General features: G+C 35.7%; 1 protein-coding gene and 1 long non-coding RNA gene across 9 annotated transcripts in view; one reads left to right on the forward strand and one right to left on the reverse strand.

Moving 5' to 3' along the window:
* The window catches only part of CFAP299 (cilia and flagella associated protein 299), a 667,873-nt gene that overhangs the window by 446,798 nt on the left and 204,899 nt on the right, over positions 1-16,176 (forward strand). The window lies entirely within an intron of this gene.
* LOC105463310 (uncharacterized) overlaps positions 1-16,176 on the reverse strand; it is a 54,519-nt gene that overhangs the window by 5,319 nt on the left and 33,024 nt on the right. The window contains exons 3-4 of one of the 2 annotated variants that reach the window (XR_011621274.1): positions 9,767-9,806; positions 1,425-1,546 (exon numbers count right to left, since the gene is read on the reverse strand). This is a non-coding gene — a long non-coding RNA (uncharacterized lncRNA). The remainder of the gene's footprint in view (positions 1-1,424; positions 1,547-9,766; positions 9,807-16,176) is intronic. The other variant, XR_976248.2, reaches the window with a different exon arrangement.

The following is a 16,176-nucleotide window of genomic DNA, read 5'->3' on the forward strand; positions in this document are numbered from 1 at the left end:
TTCAGGCACCCCAATCAGACGTAGATTTGGTCTTTTTACATAATCCCATACTTCTTGCAGGCTTTGTTCATTTCTTTTTCTTCTTTTTTCTTTTGGTTTCTCTTCTCGCTTCATTTCATTCATTTGATCCTCAATCGCTGATACTCTTTCTTTCAGTTGATCGAGTCGGTTACTGAAGCTTGTGTATTTGTCACGTATTTCTCGTGTCATGGTTTTCATCTCTTTCATTTCGTTTAGGACCTTCTCTGCATTAATTACTCTAGCCATCAATTCTTCCACTTTTTTTTCAAGATTTTTAGTTTCTTTGCGCTGGGTACATAATTCCTCCTTTAGCTCTGAGAAATTTGATGGACTGAAGCCTTCTTCTCTCATCTCGTCAAAGTCATTCTCCGTCCAGCTTTGATCCGTTGCTGGCGATGAGCTGCGCTCCTTTGCCAGGGGAGATGCGCTCTTATTTTTTGAATTTCCAGCTTTTCTGCCCTGCTTTTTCCCCATCTTTGTGGTTTTATCTGCCTCTGGTCTTTGATGATGGTGATGTACTGATGGGGTTTTGGTGTAGGTGTCCTTCCTGTTTCATAGTTTTCCTTCTAACAGTCAGGACCCTCAGCTGTAGGTCTGTTGGAGATTGCTTGAGGTCCACTCCAGACCCTGTTTGCCTGGGTATCAGCAGCAGAGGCTGCAGAAGATAGAATATTTCTGAACAGTGAGTGTACCTGTCTGATTCTTGCTTTGGAAGCTTCCTCTCAGGGGTGTACTCCTCCCTGTGAGGTGTGGGGTGTCAGACTGCCCCTAGTGGGGGATGTCTCCCAGTTAGGCTACTCAGGGATCAGGGACCCACTTGAGCAGGGAGTCTGTCCCTTCTCAGATCTCAACCTCCGTGTTGGGAGATCCACTGCTCTCTTCAAAGCTGTCAGACAGAGTCGTTTGCATCTGCAGAGGTGTCTGCTGCATTTGTTTAGTTTACTGTGCCCTGTCCCCAGAGATGGAGTCTACAGAGACAGGCAGGTTTCCTTGAGCTGCTGTGAGCTCCACCCAGTTCGAGCTTCCCAGCAGCTTTGCTTACCTACTTAAGCCTCAGCAATGGCGGGCGCCCCTCCCCCAGCCTCGCTGCTGCCTTGCTGGTAGATCACAGACTGCTGCGCTAGCAATGAGGGAGGCTCCGTGGGTGTGGGACCCTCCTGGCCAGGTGTGGGATATGATCTCCTGGTGTGCCTGTTTGCTTAAAGCGCAGTATTGGGGTGGGAGTTACCCGATTTTCCAGGTGTTGTGTGTCTCAGTTCCCCTGGCTAGGAAAAGGGACTCCCTTCCCCCTTGCGCTTCCCAGGAGAGGCAATGCCTCGCCCTGCTTCAGCTCTCTCTGGTCGGGCTGCAGCAGCTGACCAGCACCGATCGTCCGGCACTCCCCAGTGAGATGAACCCAGTACCTCAGTTGAAAATGCAGAAATCACCGGTCTTCTGTGTCGCTCGCGCTGGGAGTTGGAGACTGGAGCTGCTCCTATTCGGCCATCTTGCTCCGCCCCCCAGATGCTTATTCTTAAGATTAATCCTGGAGAAGAAATATTGAACTTCAAATGATTTCAAAAAATATACACATATTTAAAACATTTCAATATATACATTTAAAAAATAAGTGATGGCCACAAAAAGACATAAAACTTGATTTGTGTAATATTCATGCCTAAAACTTCTTACTTTTTCCAGCATGGTTCAAATCACTTATTTCACATCTGTTATTCATTTATTTATATGATGAATATCTCTTATGTACTGACACTGCCTATAGACTCTAAAGAGGATACAAAGCTGACCAATATATAGACCTGGTCTTCAAAGCACTCATGGTCCACCAGGGGATATAGAATGTGTACAATAACTACATTGCAAAATGTATATTAGGTAAGGTTATAGGAAAGAACACTGAAAGTGATAGTTTGAGGTCTGATTAAAGGGAAAACCTTAAATGCCCTGGTTATAGTTTGAACTTTATTCTCTAGCCATTACAAACTTTTGAGTGGTGGGTAATTGTCATCATGGTTGTGCTTAAAATCCATGAAAGAAAAATGTGAGCAGTTTTTATTTGTTTTGTTTTATTGTTGTATTTTTCTCCTTCTGATTACCATTCTCACCTAAGTTAAGAAATGGGGAAAAGATCAAATTAGTAATATTGACTATTGTATATCCATGGCAGGTTTGACACCACCGTTATTTTATTTCTTTATAAAATTATTTTGTTGTTGTTCGAGTATACAACCTGGAATTACTTGATGCCAGTTTTACAGAGACTTAATACAAATAAAAATAATTATGACTTTACATAACTTCTATACTGAATTTATTTAGTAGTCTAATAAATTCCAAGACAAATTTTCCTTAACTTTATTCACCTAATAATGACCTATGTCTCCTTAAGCATGCTTTTTTGTAAACCTATAGATCTCATCATAGCAATTTTGTCTTTGGGATTATGTCATACAGATGTTTGTCCACAGCTGCAAGCAGCCTCTTTTACAAGTCTTTTTTCTCTGACCTTGGAAATGTATCCAGGGCGAGAGAAAAAATGTTACTTAGCTTACTTTGATTTAGTCAATTTTATGCTTTTCATTAACTTTTTATAAAGATAGGCTATCTTTTTAAATTTCTAAATTAATTCAATATTTTTCTGCAATAAAATCAAATAGGAAATCACTAACCTTAATTTTGAATATTTACATTTTTAACTTCATTTAAAATTTATGAAATAATATGAAAGAGAAAGAAATACTTTAGTGATTATTATTATTTGTGTCAGACAGGATTTGATCAGAAAAGCAGAACTATTATGAAAATAATGGCATAATGGAATTAGACATAATTGTGGAAGAAGCTGAGGTATTGGTGCCTGGAAGGAAGAAGAGCTGGTCACAGAGCAAGAGAGAATAAAGACAAACTGGGAGCCACCACTACCTCTGCATCTTTCCCACCATATGTAACCACAGTGACATTGAAAGTGTCATGGCCTTGTGCAAATTTTTCTCATACCTAACTTTAACCAAGAGCTATACAGGGAATGAGATCCTGAGAAACATGGTTTCAGTTTGGCTAAGATGACATAGTACAGAACTACCACACTGCTATTTTTAAAGATCATATGTATATTAATTCATTTATCCTGCAATTATTTAAGAAGAAGTTACTACTTGCAGGCTCTTTGCTAGTTGTTGAAGATACAATTCTAAGCAAGATTGTCTCTTTTCCTCAAAGTTCAAGATTTTTTCAAGAACACAAATATAAGAAACACATAAAGCAAAATTTAGAGAGAATTAAAGGTAAAATTAAGAGAGTAGACTAAGCCCTTGCAATAGAGTCACTAGGGTAGTCTTCCCGAGCAATGGGACATTTGAACTGATACCTGATGGATGGGTGCAGGCGATGAATGGGGAGGGAACCCAGGGAAAGAAATTCACATGTGAAATGGCACAGAGTGAGAGACAGTGTGTGTTGGGACAAGTGAAAAGCATCAGTATACCTGGAATGCCGAGTCCCGGGAGGAATAGCTAATCATTGATGAACAAATTCCTCTTTATTTTGTAAATTGTTATAAATGGATTTAAATTTTTCCTGCTCCAGTACTCATTTTGATAGCAATTCAGTCATTCAAAAAGGCATGCCATTTTAAAATTTCCCTGATCCTAAAGTGTGCTTTAATTGGTATTATTGCCTCAAAGCAGATGTTTTAAAAATAATTAAATCTGATGAAAATTTCATTTTATTGTAAATCTCTATTTAAATTTGTCTAAAAGTATAACATAAACAAGAGCATGTGTTTACCAAAACTTTCTTTCCTCCTAGTAACAAATTCTTTACTTCTGGGTGGTCACCATTGTTGTATTTGTTTTCAAAGAGAAATATAGGAAGACTCACTTATAAACTAAAAGACAATGGAATTTTGCTTTGAATTACAATGCCAAAGAAACCACAATTATGCATTACTTCATATAGTTATTAATAGCATGGTTGAGCTTTATCTACAATGATATACTGTATTTTTGAAGCTGAAATATTAATATATGTGTATGGAAGGAAGAAATACTTCACCTTAGATTAAAATACACAGGCTATAAAAACTAGAATGTGTATTCAATAAAGTACATGACTGCAAAATATACATAGGAAAAAAGCAAAAGGTTTCACCTACAACTATAATTAACTTTATTTTAAAACTTGTAGTATTGCATTAATAAGAATAAATAATTAGACAAATAAAATCAACAAGAATATGTAGACTTTGAATAATGTAATAAACTCCAATCAAATTTCTCATGGGAGCTTAGTACAATTGAAATGGGATTTTAATGTTTGTTTTAAGTAATAACTTGTTATCCTAAGAAAATATTAGGAGAGCATATGAGCACCTTTTATAGTAAAATAAATTATGAATCTACAAACACCAAATCAATATAATTTTAGTATGGAAATAGACAAGCAGTTAATGGAGACAAATAAAAAAATACAAAAACAGATTTCAGTGTTTAAGTATTTGTGTACATGTTTATACATGTTTGGGATTCAAATATAATAAAAACATAACTTTAAATCAGTAGGTAACGGATAATTTTATTGCTGAAGCATTTACTCATGGAGCTAAATTTTATTTTGGTATAAAATAAATGAGAAATATATATATATACACACATATATATATATAAAAAACATCTTATACAATACTGATAACCTCAGGTTATGTTTAAAAAACTGAAAATATATCTTTCCTTTTCTGCACGCTGATGTACTAAAATAACATGAAAAACTTTCCTATTTCCATAGAAATTCTGACAGAAGGAAATATAACAACCAAAAATTTGACCTTGTAGATAAAATTACAAGAAAGAAAAGTACCAGAAATAAATAGTATATTTCACATTTTGCCTCAGACAGTCCTATTGTCTGAGTATCATACTTCCAAAAACATCTTGGTTTAGTTGACTCCAATAATTGTAAGGTGGAACTAGAAGCTCATGAACTATCAGTGTACCTGGTCCTGGTATAGGGAGTGAAGTGTGATGGAAATAAAGTTAGTAATTTTAATTTCAGTAAGTTAGAACATAACTTTAATTCTCATCTGGGAACAGATGAGTTCTAGAGCCGATCTAAGCAGAGGAATTGAGATCCTTGTACTGTGTCTGTTTTGTAGGATTGATAGAGTGCTATATCCCCTTCCAGGAATAAAAGACTCACTACAGTTATTGTGGGTATGATTGGTGAACAATCTTTTGTTGTCAGCTCCCTGTGGGAACTGTCTCAGCCAAAGAGAATTGTGTTACCAAAGCTATGCTATTTTCCCAGGGCAGCCAGCATCCAGTGATGGACTGACAGAGGGGTAAAAAAAGTCCTGACCTTTCCGCAATAGGAAACAGCTATAGAGCCCATACCAACTCCAAAGCTGTACATAGGGTCAGCTGAGGCAGCTGATGTAACTGGATCACAGCTCAACTTCTTTCTCTTTCAAATCTTATTTCCTTTCCTTTCCTTCCACAGGTGTTAATCCCAAGAACATTTCCTAACAAATGGCTTGAACACTAAACTCTATCTGTTTTCCAGCAAACTCAGTCTATGATATGCACCTTCTGTAAAAGAGTAAGTTAGAAATAATCTGCCTCGAGCAATCAGGCAAGAGAAAGAAATAAAGTGTACTCGAATAGGAAGACAGAAAGTCAAATTGTCTCTGTTTGCAGGTGACATGATTGTATATTTAGAAAACCCGATAGTCGTAGCCCAAAATCTCCTTAAGCTGATAAGCAACTTCAGCAAAGTCTCAGGATGCAAAATCAATGTGCAAAAATCACAAGTATTCCTATATACCAACAACAGACAAACAGAGAGTCAAATCATGAGTGAACTCTCATTCACAATTGCTACAAAGAAAATAAAATACCTAGAAACACAACTTAAAAGGGATGAGAAGGTCCTCTTCAAGGAGAACTACAAACCACTGCCCAAGGAACTAAGAGAGGACACAAACAAATGGAAAAACATTCCATGCTCATGTATAGGAAGAATCAATATGGTGAAAACGGGCATACTGCCCAAAGCAACTTATAGATTCATTGCTATTCCCATCAAGAACACCATTGACTTTCTTCACAGAACTAGAAAAAACTACTTTAAATTTCATGTGGAACCAAAAAAGAGCTCATATAGCCAAGACAATCCTAAGCAAAAAGAACAAATCTGGAGGCATCACGCTACCTGACTTCAAACTATAATATAAGGCTGTAGTAACCAAAACAGCATGGTACTAGCACCAAAACAGATACATAGACCAATGAAACAGAACAGAGGCCTCAGAAATAACACTACACATCTGCAACCATTGGATCTTCAACAAACCTGACAAAAACAAGCAATGGGGAAAGGATCCCCTATTTAATAAATGGTGCTGGGAAAACTAGCTAGTCATATGCAGTAAACTGAAACTGGACTCCTTCCTTACACCTTATCCAAAATTAAGTCAAGATGGATTAAAGACTTAAATGTAATACCTAAAACCATAAAAATCCTAGAAGAAAACCTAAGCAATACCATTCAGGACATAGACATGGGTAAATACTTCATGACTAAAACACCAAAAGCAGTTGCAACAAAAGCCAAAATAGAGAAATGGGATCTAATTAAACTAAAGAACTTCTGCATAGCAAAAGAAACTATCATCAGAGTGAACAGGCAACCTACAGAATGGGAGAAAAATTTTACAATCTATTCATTTGACAGAGGGCTAATATCCAGAGTCTACAAGAAATTTAAACAAATTTACAAGAAAAAAACAACCACATCAAAAAGTGGGCAAAGGATATGAACAGACACTTCTCAAAACAATACATTTACGCAGCCAACAAATATGAAAAAAGCTCATCATCACTGGCCATTAGAGAAATGCAAATCAAAACCACAACGAGATACCATCTCATGCCAATTAGAATGGTAGTCATTAAAAAGTCTGGAAACAACAGATACTAGCGAGGATGCAGAGAAATAGGAACGCTTTTACACCGTTCGTGGGAGTATAAATTAATTTAACCATTGTGGAAGACAGTGTGGTGATTCCTCAAGAATCTAGAAGCAGAAATACTATTTGACTCAGCGATCCCATTACTGGGTATATACCCAAAGGATTATAAATCATGCTACTATAAAGACACATGCACATGTATGTTTATTGCGGCACTGTTCACAATAGCAAAGACTTGGAACCAACCCAAATGCCCATCAATGATAAACTGGATAAAGAAAATGTGGCACATATACACCATGGAATACTATGAAGCCATAAAAAAGTATGAGTTCATGTCCTTTGCAGGGACATGGATGAAGCTGGAAACCATCATTCTCAGCAAAGTAACACAGGAACAGAAAACCAAACACTGCATGTTCTCACTCATAAATGGGAGCTGAACAATGAGCACATATGGACACAGGGAGGGGAACAACACACACCAGGGCCTGTGGAGGGGTTGGGGGGGCCAAAGGGAGGGATAGCATAAGGACAAATACTTAATGTGTTAAAACCTAGATGACAGGTTGATGGGTGCAGCAAACCACTATGTCACATGTATATCTATGTAATAAACCTGCACATTCTGCACACATATCCCATAAATTCAAGTATAATAGTAATAATAAAGAAAAGAAATAATCTGCCTCATGGCACAGGATTAAATTAAGAAAAGCTGTTCATCTGTCTTTTCCAAGGTCCTACATATGAGGGAAAATAAAAAGACTATCTGAAAAATCAAAACTCTGGACATGGTCCTTGCCCATATTGGGATCTAAAAGGTACTATAGTCATGTGGTCCAGGAAGCCTCATGCTGAAACATTCTCATGAAGTTGGTCTTTATTCAGAGAAGGTATCTGACTTTGCTGGCACAAAAGGTATACTAAGCCTCTTTCAAAAGGTAATTCCACATCCAGGCTGAATGTGATTCCTATAGAAAAAACAGAAACAATGCTACTAAAGGTGAGCTCACAATAAAAATGTACAAAACACACCAAGAAATAGTGAAGTATCATAGTTTCAAAAATTTAACAAAATTTGATTGAGAACCTAAAAATAATATTTTTAAATGAATAGGTATAAAAACAAAAAGAATTGGACCCTTAGAAATAATAAGATGCTATAAAAATAAATTTAAACAAAAACTAAATGAATTTCTAAAATGAAATAAAAATACTGTATAACAATTAAAGAGGATTTAGTATTTTTATGTGATTTATCCTATCTCAGTGGACAAGGTAAATAATATTAAACTAAAAAGATAAATTATGAATTGAGACTATAGAATTCAATAAATTACCTAGAATGCAATACAGAGATAAAACTTGGAAATCAGGAAAGAGGTTTTGACATACAGACAATAAAACCAAAATGTACAACACACATCTCCTATAATTTCACAGAAGAATAGCATATAGAGAATGGCAGTGAGTCATTACTTGAAAAAAATGATAGCTAAACATTTTCTGAATAGATGAAACTCATGAATCTTACGACTTGAGAAGCACAATAAGTTAACTGCAGGAGAAATGAAAATAAGCCATCACCTAGACACATCTTAGTGAAAATGTTTAACACCAAAGACAAAAAGAAAATCTTTAAAACAACTGGATGAAAAAACTCCAATCACCTATAAAGTTAAAATGTCTGCAGCAGTATAAAGTGTTAACAACAATAGAGATCAAATACTATGAGAAAATAGCTCTAAATTTCATACAGACAATACATTTTATAATAGAATACTGGAGTAAGCTAAACTGTTATTCAGGACTAAGATTGTACTTATACAGATGAAAATAATTTGCTGGTTTTTTAACAATTATCTTGTGTTTAGGATAATTAAATTTTATCTGCTTTACATAGATACAATAAGAAATCATTGATGATGGCGGAAGACTAGTTTTGTTTCATTTATGAGATAACTGCAGATAATACACCACTTTAACAACATTTTTATATAGTCTTCAGACACACATACAGACACACAGACTGGAGAGGAATATTATTCCTCTTTTGCAGAGAATGTCATTGAGGTTCTGAAAAACTTTATGGCTTCTCCAGGCCTTTTGACTCCACTTCCTTTGTTCTCTTTACTATATACCATACTAGTTCAAAATAACCAACCAACCAAAACAAACAAAACAAAACAAATTAGCATGAATGTTAGGATTTTATGAGTGCCAGAAAACACTATTTGACTAAAATTTTGCCTGATCTCATCAAATTTGACCTTGCAAATTGCTATGAAACCATTGTCTCATTCTTGTTTAACTCCTAGATTTAAGAATCTTAAGTAGAGTGTCAATTTGTTAAAATATGTATGTGTATGTGTACATGTATGCATTAAAAGAGTGAATTTCAGTTCTAAAGAGATATGAATTATGTTGCATTTCTGTAAACCCAGGGTAATATAATAAGGTCAATACAGCTGTCCTCACTTATCCAAAGGATATATTCCAAGACCCTCAGTGAATACCCGAAGCAGAGAATAGTACTGAACCCTAAATGTACTATGTTTTTCCTATACTTACATATGCAAATACATACATGTATTTTCCTCTATGTACAATATACACATGTATCTTCCTATATATATAATAAAGTTTAATTTATAAATTAGACAAAGAGGTAAATAATGGTGACTGTTAATAAATAGAACAAGTATAACAATATGCTGTAATAAAAGTTATATGAATACAATCTCTCTTTCTCCTCAAAATTCCTTGTACTATACTCACCGATTTTCAGACCTCAGTTGACCATGGGTAACAGAAATTGCTGAAAGGAAATCACAGATAGTGGGAGACTATTGTAGCTCATTTAGCAGTGTTTTCAGTATTCAACTCTACCTTTCTTCTAACTTTCATCACCTTACTTATTTATCTATTATTGGATGACTTTCATTCTTTTGAGGAACTTAGGTTGACTTGCTCACTTATTTATCAAATACAACTCTCCTTTATCAAAATAGACTATTTTTTGTTTCACTAGTTATATCCTTTTAATTGCCCAATATACATCTTTTTTAAGAAAATTAATATTAGTGTTGATATTTTAAAAACCAAAGCTGGAATTCCTAGTAAAACACATTATGCCTGGTTGTACACAATTTGTTTGCCTTGGATATAAAAATATATTTGTGCTTCAGTTTTGCAAGTGAGAACATTTTAACAAGTGCAGTCCAGAGTACTGTCAACATTATTGGCATCCATTTGCTTCTCTTCTGGGAGGATGAATCATCAGTAACCAAACATCAGTAATAACACCTAAGATTCTAAAAACAGCTTTTGCAAAGCACATAGGATTTCACAGATGTTCCCAAGAAGTCGCATGTTACACCTCAGAATTAGGATGGTGACAACTACTAGTAAAATGTATCTGTTTATTAATTTGAGTTTAAATTGGTTACCCTAAAGTCAAAGAGAGATTGTTCAATAACACCAGGAAAAAAATCAGTGGGAATATGAAAAATCTAATCCATCAAACACATAACGTATTTTTAGATACTTTACAAAACATTTTATTTTTAAACTGAACTTTATAAACTATCTGGTTGCTCCATACTGTTAAGTATATACACAGTAGAGTCAAACTGGCAGCAATGTTAAAAATAGATTCGTATTTAAAGCATGAAAATAAATGTATTATTAACCATGCCTATTCTTGTTGATTTGCCAAAGAAGGTCTAATATTTAACCATCTAAAAAAAATAGAAAAAAAATTTTTTTTTGCCATGGAAAATTTAAAGTGTTGCATGAACTGAATACGTTATGCAGAATTCCCTTTTGATGATTTATTTCAAGTCAATATATATTGCTTAAGTTTCTACTCTGTAATAGGCGATTGGCAAATTTGAGTGTCAAAGGTCCAAGGCATAGATACAAAAATGAGTACAACTGAGTTAAGACAGTCTTCAATTTCAAGACAATATATACATACAACCAACCAGATACAAGGTAGAATGAAGTGTACCTTAATGATAATGAATAGCATATTCTGTGATAGCTCAGAGGATGGACTGACTGATGCTGAGATGATTCAAGTAAAGCTTTATGTAAAAAGAAACCTTTGAATTTGCCATGTGAGGTGTAGCAATGCTTTCCAAAAGTGGAGACAAGGCATGGGAGCAGAGCAGACTAGATTACTTTAGGTTAAATCTTTGAGAGATGCAAATACTGCCATTTGAAAGAAAAAAAAAAGGCTTTATAATTTTCTGGAAATAATGATAAATACATTTTGTTTAGTGCTTAGTAGGTGCCTGACAGTTTACTTAGAGCTTAGTAAGAATTATTTTATTCAATACACTCTGGTATGACTTAAGTATTACCCTATTTTACTGATGCAGAAGTTGAGGCTTAGCAAGTATATTATAAAGCTTTTACTAAAGGTGACATGGCTCATTGGATATATTCATTTTATGTTACTATACAATAAAATACTATAAACTTAATGGCTTATATAATTCCTATTTATTTGTTTTTTTGAGACAGGGTCTCACTCTATTGCCCAGACTAGAGTGTGGTGGTGTGATCTTGATTCACTACAGCCTCTACCTTCTGGCTCAGGTGATCCTCCTACCTTAGCCTCCTGAATAGCTGGGACTACAAGTCATAAGCTACCATGTGTAGCTAATTTTTTAATTTTTTGTAGAAATGAGGTCTCACTATGTTGCCTAGGCTGGTATGGAACCTCTGGGCACAAGCAATCCTCCCATCTTGGCCTCCCAAAGTGCTGGGATTACAGGCATGAGCCACCATGTCCAGTCAATTCCCATGTATTATCTCACAGTTCTATATGTCAGAAGTCCATGAATGGGCTAGCTCAGTCCCCTCCTCAGGCCTCAACAAGCCAAAATCAAGGTGTTGACCAAGGCTGCAATTCTTATCTGAGGATTGGGGTCCTCTTTCAAGCTTATTTACTCTTGGCATAATTCACTTTCTTGTAGCTGTCACTAAGACCCCTGTCTTCTTGCTCATTATCAGTTATTGATTAGTTTGTCAGGCCTGGGAATTAATCTCTGTGGCTCTCTGTTCTACCATCTAGTCCTGTAGTTCCACCCTCTGAGTCATCCTTTCTTTTTATGAAAAAGTAGCAAACTTTCGGAGCTGAGTAGTTTATTAGGTTGTTTCCTGTCAGAATAATTTTGGGGATCCAACAAACTTCTTTCTTTGTACTTTCTTGGTCCCTTTCAAGTCAAGCATGCAGCATTTCAGCTGATATAATGTTCTCAAGGACTTTGTGAGCCTTATGTGTAATCTCCATCTATAGATTTTTGCTCGATTAGACAAAAGTCATATCTATAAATCTTTTTATCATAACCTCTTCTTTATTTTTTGTTCCTCTTCTTAGAGGCACTCTGGCTTGATTGAGAGGATATGCGGAGCAACTCTTAATCTCTTGAAATAACCTGAATATTCTGGAAGTTTACTATAGGCTGCTAGCATCTTCAGCACTTTGCTTGACAATCTCCTCAACTATATATATAAGTTTATGGATTGAAAGCTGTGTTTTCTCCATAACTGCAGGAAACAATTTTGCTAAGCATTCTGCCATTACATAACAGAGATCATCCTTCCTATTTTTAAGTACAAACAAGGTACATTAAAAACCAATTAATATTTCTGCTCTTCCAAACATCCCCTCCAGAGATGTGTGTCCTTTCACAGTGTTTAAAATCTGCTAATATAAATTTATAAAAAATGTGTATACATATTTAAATTTTACCTTCCCTTTCCTTTAAAAACCTGTTTCTTTGAAATCAAGGTGTCAGCCAGCTGCCTCCTCATTTGGAATCATAACTAAGGAAATATTTGTTCCCAGCCTCCCTCAGGTAGTTTGCCAAACTCAGTTCTTTTGGTTGTGGGAGTAAGTCCCTGTTGTCTTGTTATTTGTCAGATAGGGCCACTCTCAGCTTCGGGGGGCTGCTTTCAAGTCCTTGCCAGATGGCTCCCTCCATAGATTCTCCAGCATTTTCAATCTTTCTGACCGCAAGCATTCCTATGATTTCTTAAGGACTCGGCTAATTAGGTCAGACCCACCTAGACTTTTTTTTTTTTTTTTTTTTTTACTGAACTCAAACTTTACTGATTAATAACCAATTACGAGAATCTTATCCCATCCTATTCTCAGGATCTGTCCACACTCAAGGGGAGGGTTATCCTAGGCATGCAGAGCAGGGAGTGGGAGTCATGCGGGCCATTTGAGAATTCTGCCTACCACAGTAGCACAGCCACAATCCATTCCAGATCTCCTTTACTCCAAAGCCTCTTCCACTAATATTACTCTATACCCCCATCTCCTAGGGTTATTGTGAAGCATATTCCTTAATATGCTAAAACCAGCATAGATGTTTATACTTTTTCAAAATATCAGGCACAGACCAAATTTATTTACCTCCCACCAGTGCAAAGATAAATCCGTATTTGCTCAGAAACATAGATATTTGGTACAGACAAATTTACATATCAGGATATTAATTACAATGCTTGATGGTACAATTAATGTAGCTAAATATTTTCTCATAATTCAGTTGAATAAAATCATAATGTGTTCTCAAATAATGAAAACTCATTAGGCATATTACTGAGTATCTTCTCAGATTATATTGTTATTTGGAGTTCCATTCAACTCATAATAACTGGTAAAGTTCCACTGGTTTAAAGAAGATAGGCTTTTCTCTCCCTTTTAAGTAACAGGCTGATTATAAGCATCTAGGGCTGATATGATGGCCCCTAGGTATTGGGGACCCATGATCCTTTTATGTTATTGCTCAGGCATCTTTTTTTTTTTGTATCAGTGTTTTGTAATTCAAAAGTTAACTTCATAAACATACACACACAGGCACATATATACCTACACACATACACACATATCTCTTTATTTTTTATTTTTGGGGTTTGCATGCTCTTCCAGAACTACCAATAAGTGAGAGTTGATTATACATAAGCTAATAAAATTTCATTCTCAAAGTAAACTGTTATTTATTAGTAATAACCACTTTTATTACATAATCATATGGTGCACTAATTTTACAGTACATGTCACAGTTAGAAAAATGACAGGTGGCATCCTGATCTGTGCCGCTCTTGAATAACTAACCTACATAAGCACAGTAAGAAAACTCATTACACAACAACATATGTGGACACATCATTTCAGGATGCCATATGCTTCTAAGACACATATAAAATAATTATCACAGCTAGCCCCAGATCTTATCATGTGTATTTCATTGAGCTTTAGCTGGGAGACTAGGAGGCTTAATTATTCCATAATCACTCCATTCCTTTTATGTCCCTTCCATTTCAAGTTACTTTGTTCTCATTATCACTGATAATTTTATTTTCTACCAATAATCTTTTCTCTCTGTCCCTGGTCAGGCATCTTAAATACATGTCTTCAATCATGTGCTTTAAGGTGACCCCTCCAGCCCCCTTCATAATTCCAGGTAACATGGACAAGTAGAAGGACAGAGAAGACATGGTCATTTAAATTAAGATGAATGACTAGAAATTGCAAGCACTGATTTCCTCTTACATCCCATTTTTATAGAGCCTGGTCAAATGTCTATTCCCAGCCGCAAAGGAGTCTGTAAATGTTATTCTTTGCTGAATGATGACAGACCCAGCTTAGAATTTTTATTGTTATAGAGAAAAGGAAAAATGGGCCTCGAAGGATGACTAGCCATGACTGCCACGTGTTTTCTAACTGCAGTCCCAAGCTTTGTTGGTCAGTTGAACAGCTCTGACCTATTATTTCTGGCTGAGTAGAGGCATGGGAATAATAATACAGGATTCAAAAATCTAAATTCTTACTGGCTTGTGGCAGGAAAACACCTTTAAGGTATCAGCCAAGTAAACAGATGATAAAGATTAGTGGTCAATAAGAGATTAGTGAATATCCTTTGCTTTACAAAACGTGATAAACATCAATGTAGCTTGGAGAAAATTGACAAAAAAATATGTCGAGAGTTGCCAGACAGAAGTGTGGTGCAGGTCTCTTATCACTTTATGGGTATGAAGAAAAGGAGATGTGACTGACCATAGAGGACACAGGAACATAATTGCATGGGTACTGAGTAGCAGTAATTTCATTTAGGTCTGCTTCAGGTGGTAGTTTCATTTCTGGGAACTCACTCTAATCAGCTAAGTTGAATGGAATCTCATATATAATTAGATTATATATCTATAACCAATTGAGAAAGTATACTTTCCCAGTAGGCACTATTTTTAAAAATTTTACTTTAAATTCTGGGATACGTGTGCATCACGTGCAGATTTGTTACATAGGTATACATGTGCCATGGTGGTTTGCTGCACCTGTCAACTCATCATCTAGGTCTTAAGCCCCACATGCATTAGGTATTTGTCTTAACGCTCTCCCTCCTCTTCTCCCCCACCTCCTGACAGGCGCCGGAGTGTGTTATTCCCCTCCCTGTGTCCATGTATTCTCATTATGCAATTCCCATTTATGAGTGAGAACATCCAGTGTTTGGGAACGAAAAATACCATTTGACCCAGCAATCCCATTATTGGGTATGTAGCCAAAGGATTATAAATCATTCTGCTATAAAGACACATGCACACATATGTTTATTATAGCACTATTTACAATAGCAAAGACATGGAACCAATCCAAATTCCCATCAAAGATAAACTGGATAAAGAAAATGTAGTACATATACACTATGGAATACTATGCAGCCATAAGAAAGAATGAGATCATGTCCTTTGCAGGGACATGGATGAAGCTGGAAACCATCATCCTCAGCAAACTAACACAGGAACAGAAATAGGCATTATTTTATCTATTAATGTTATTAGTATGACTTTAATGATGTAACCACAGAATTGATAAAATTCTGGGAGATATAAGGAATGTAATCAGATATCATTTAAATATCCATAAGAATTGTGGCCTGACCACACTGTAAGAATATGAAACAATTCATAATAGCGTAAAACAGGGACTAGATTAGTTGAATCCTAGTAGGTAGTAAATTCTATAGGGTGTGATGCTATTGACTGGAAATGCCAGAAAATGATCTCTGCTAAAGTTTCTTGAGCAGACTAGTCCTAATAGCCTATCCTATTTGGAGGGTATGGATTTGAATAAATGGTTGACATAGTAACTAAAACAAGTGGACCAG

This window comes from Macaca nemestrina, chromosome 3, assembly GCF_043159975.1.
Source record: "Macaca nemestrina isolate mMacNem1 chromosome 3, mMacNem.hap1, whole genome shotgun sequence".
Taxonomy (NCBI): Eukaryota; Metazoa; Chordata; class Mammalia; order Primates; family Cercopithecidae; genus Macaca; species Macaca nemestrina.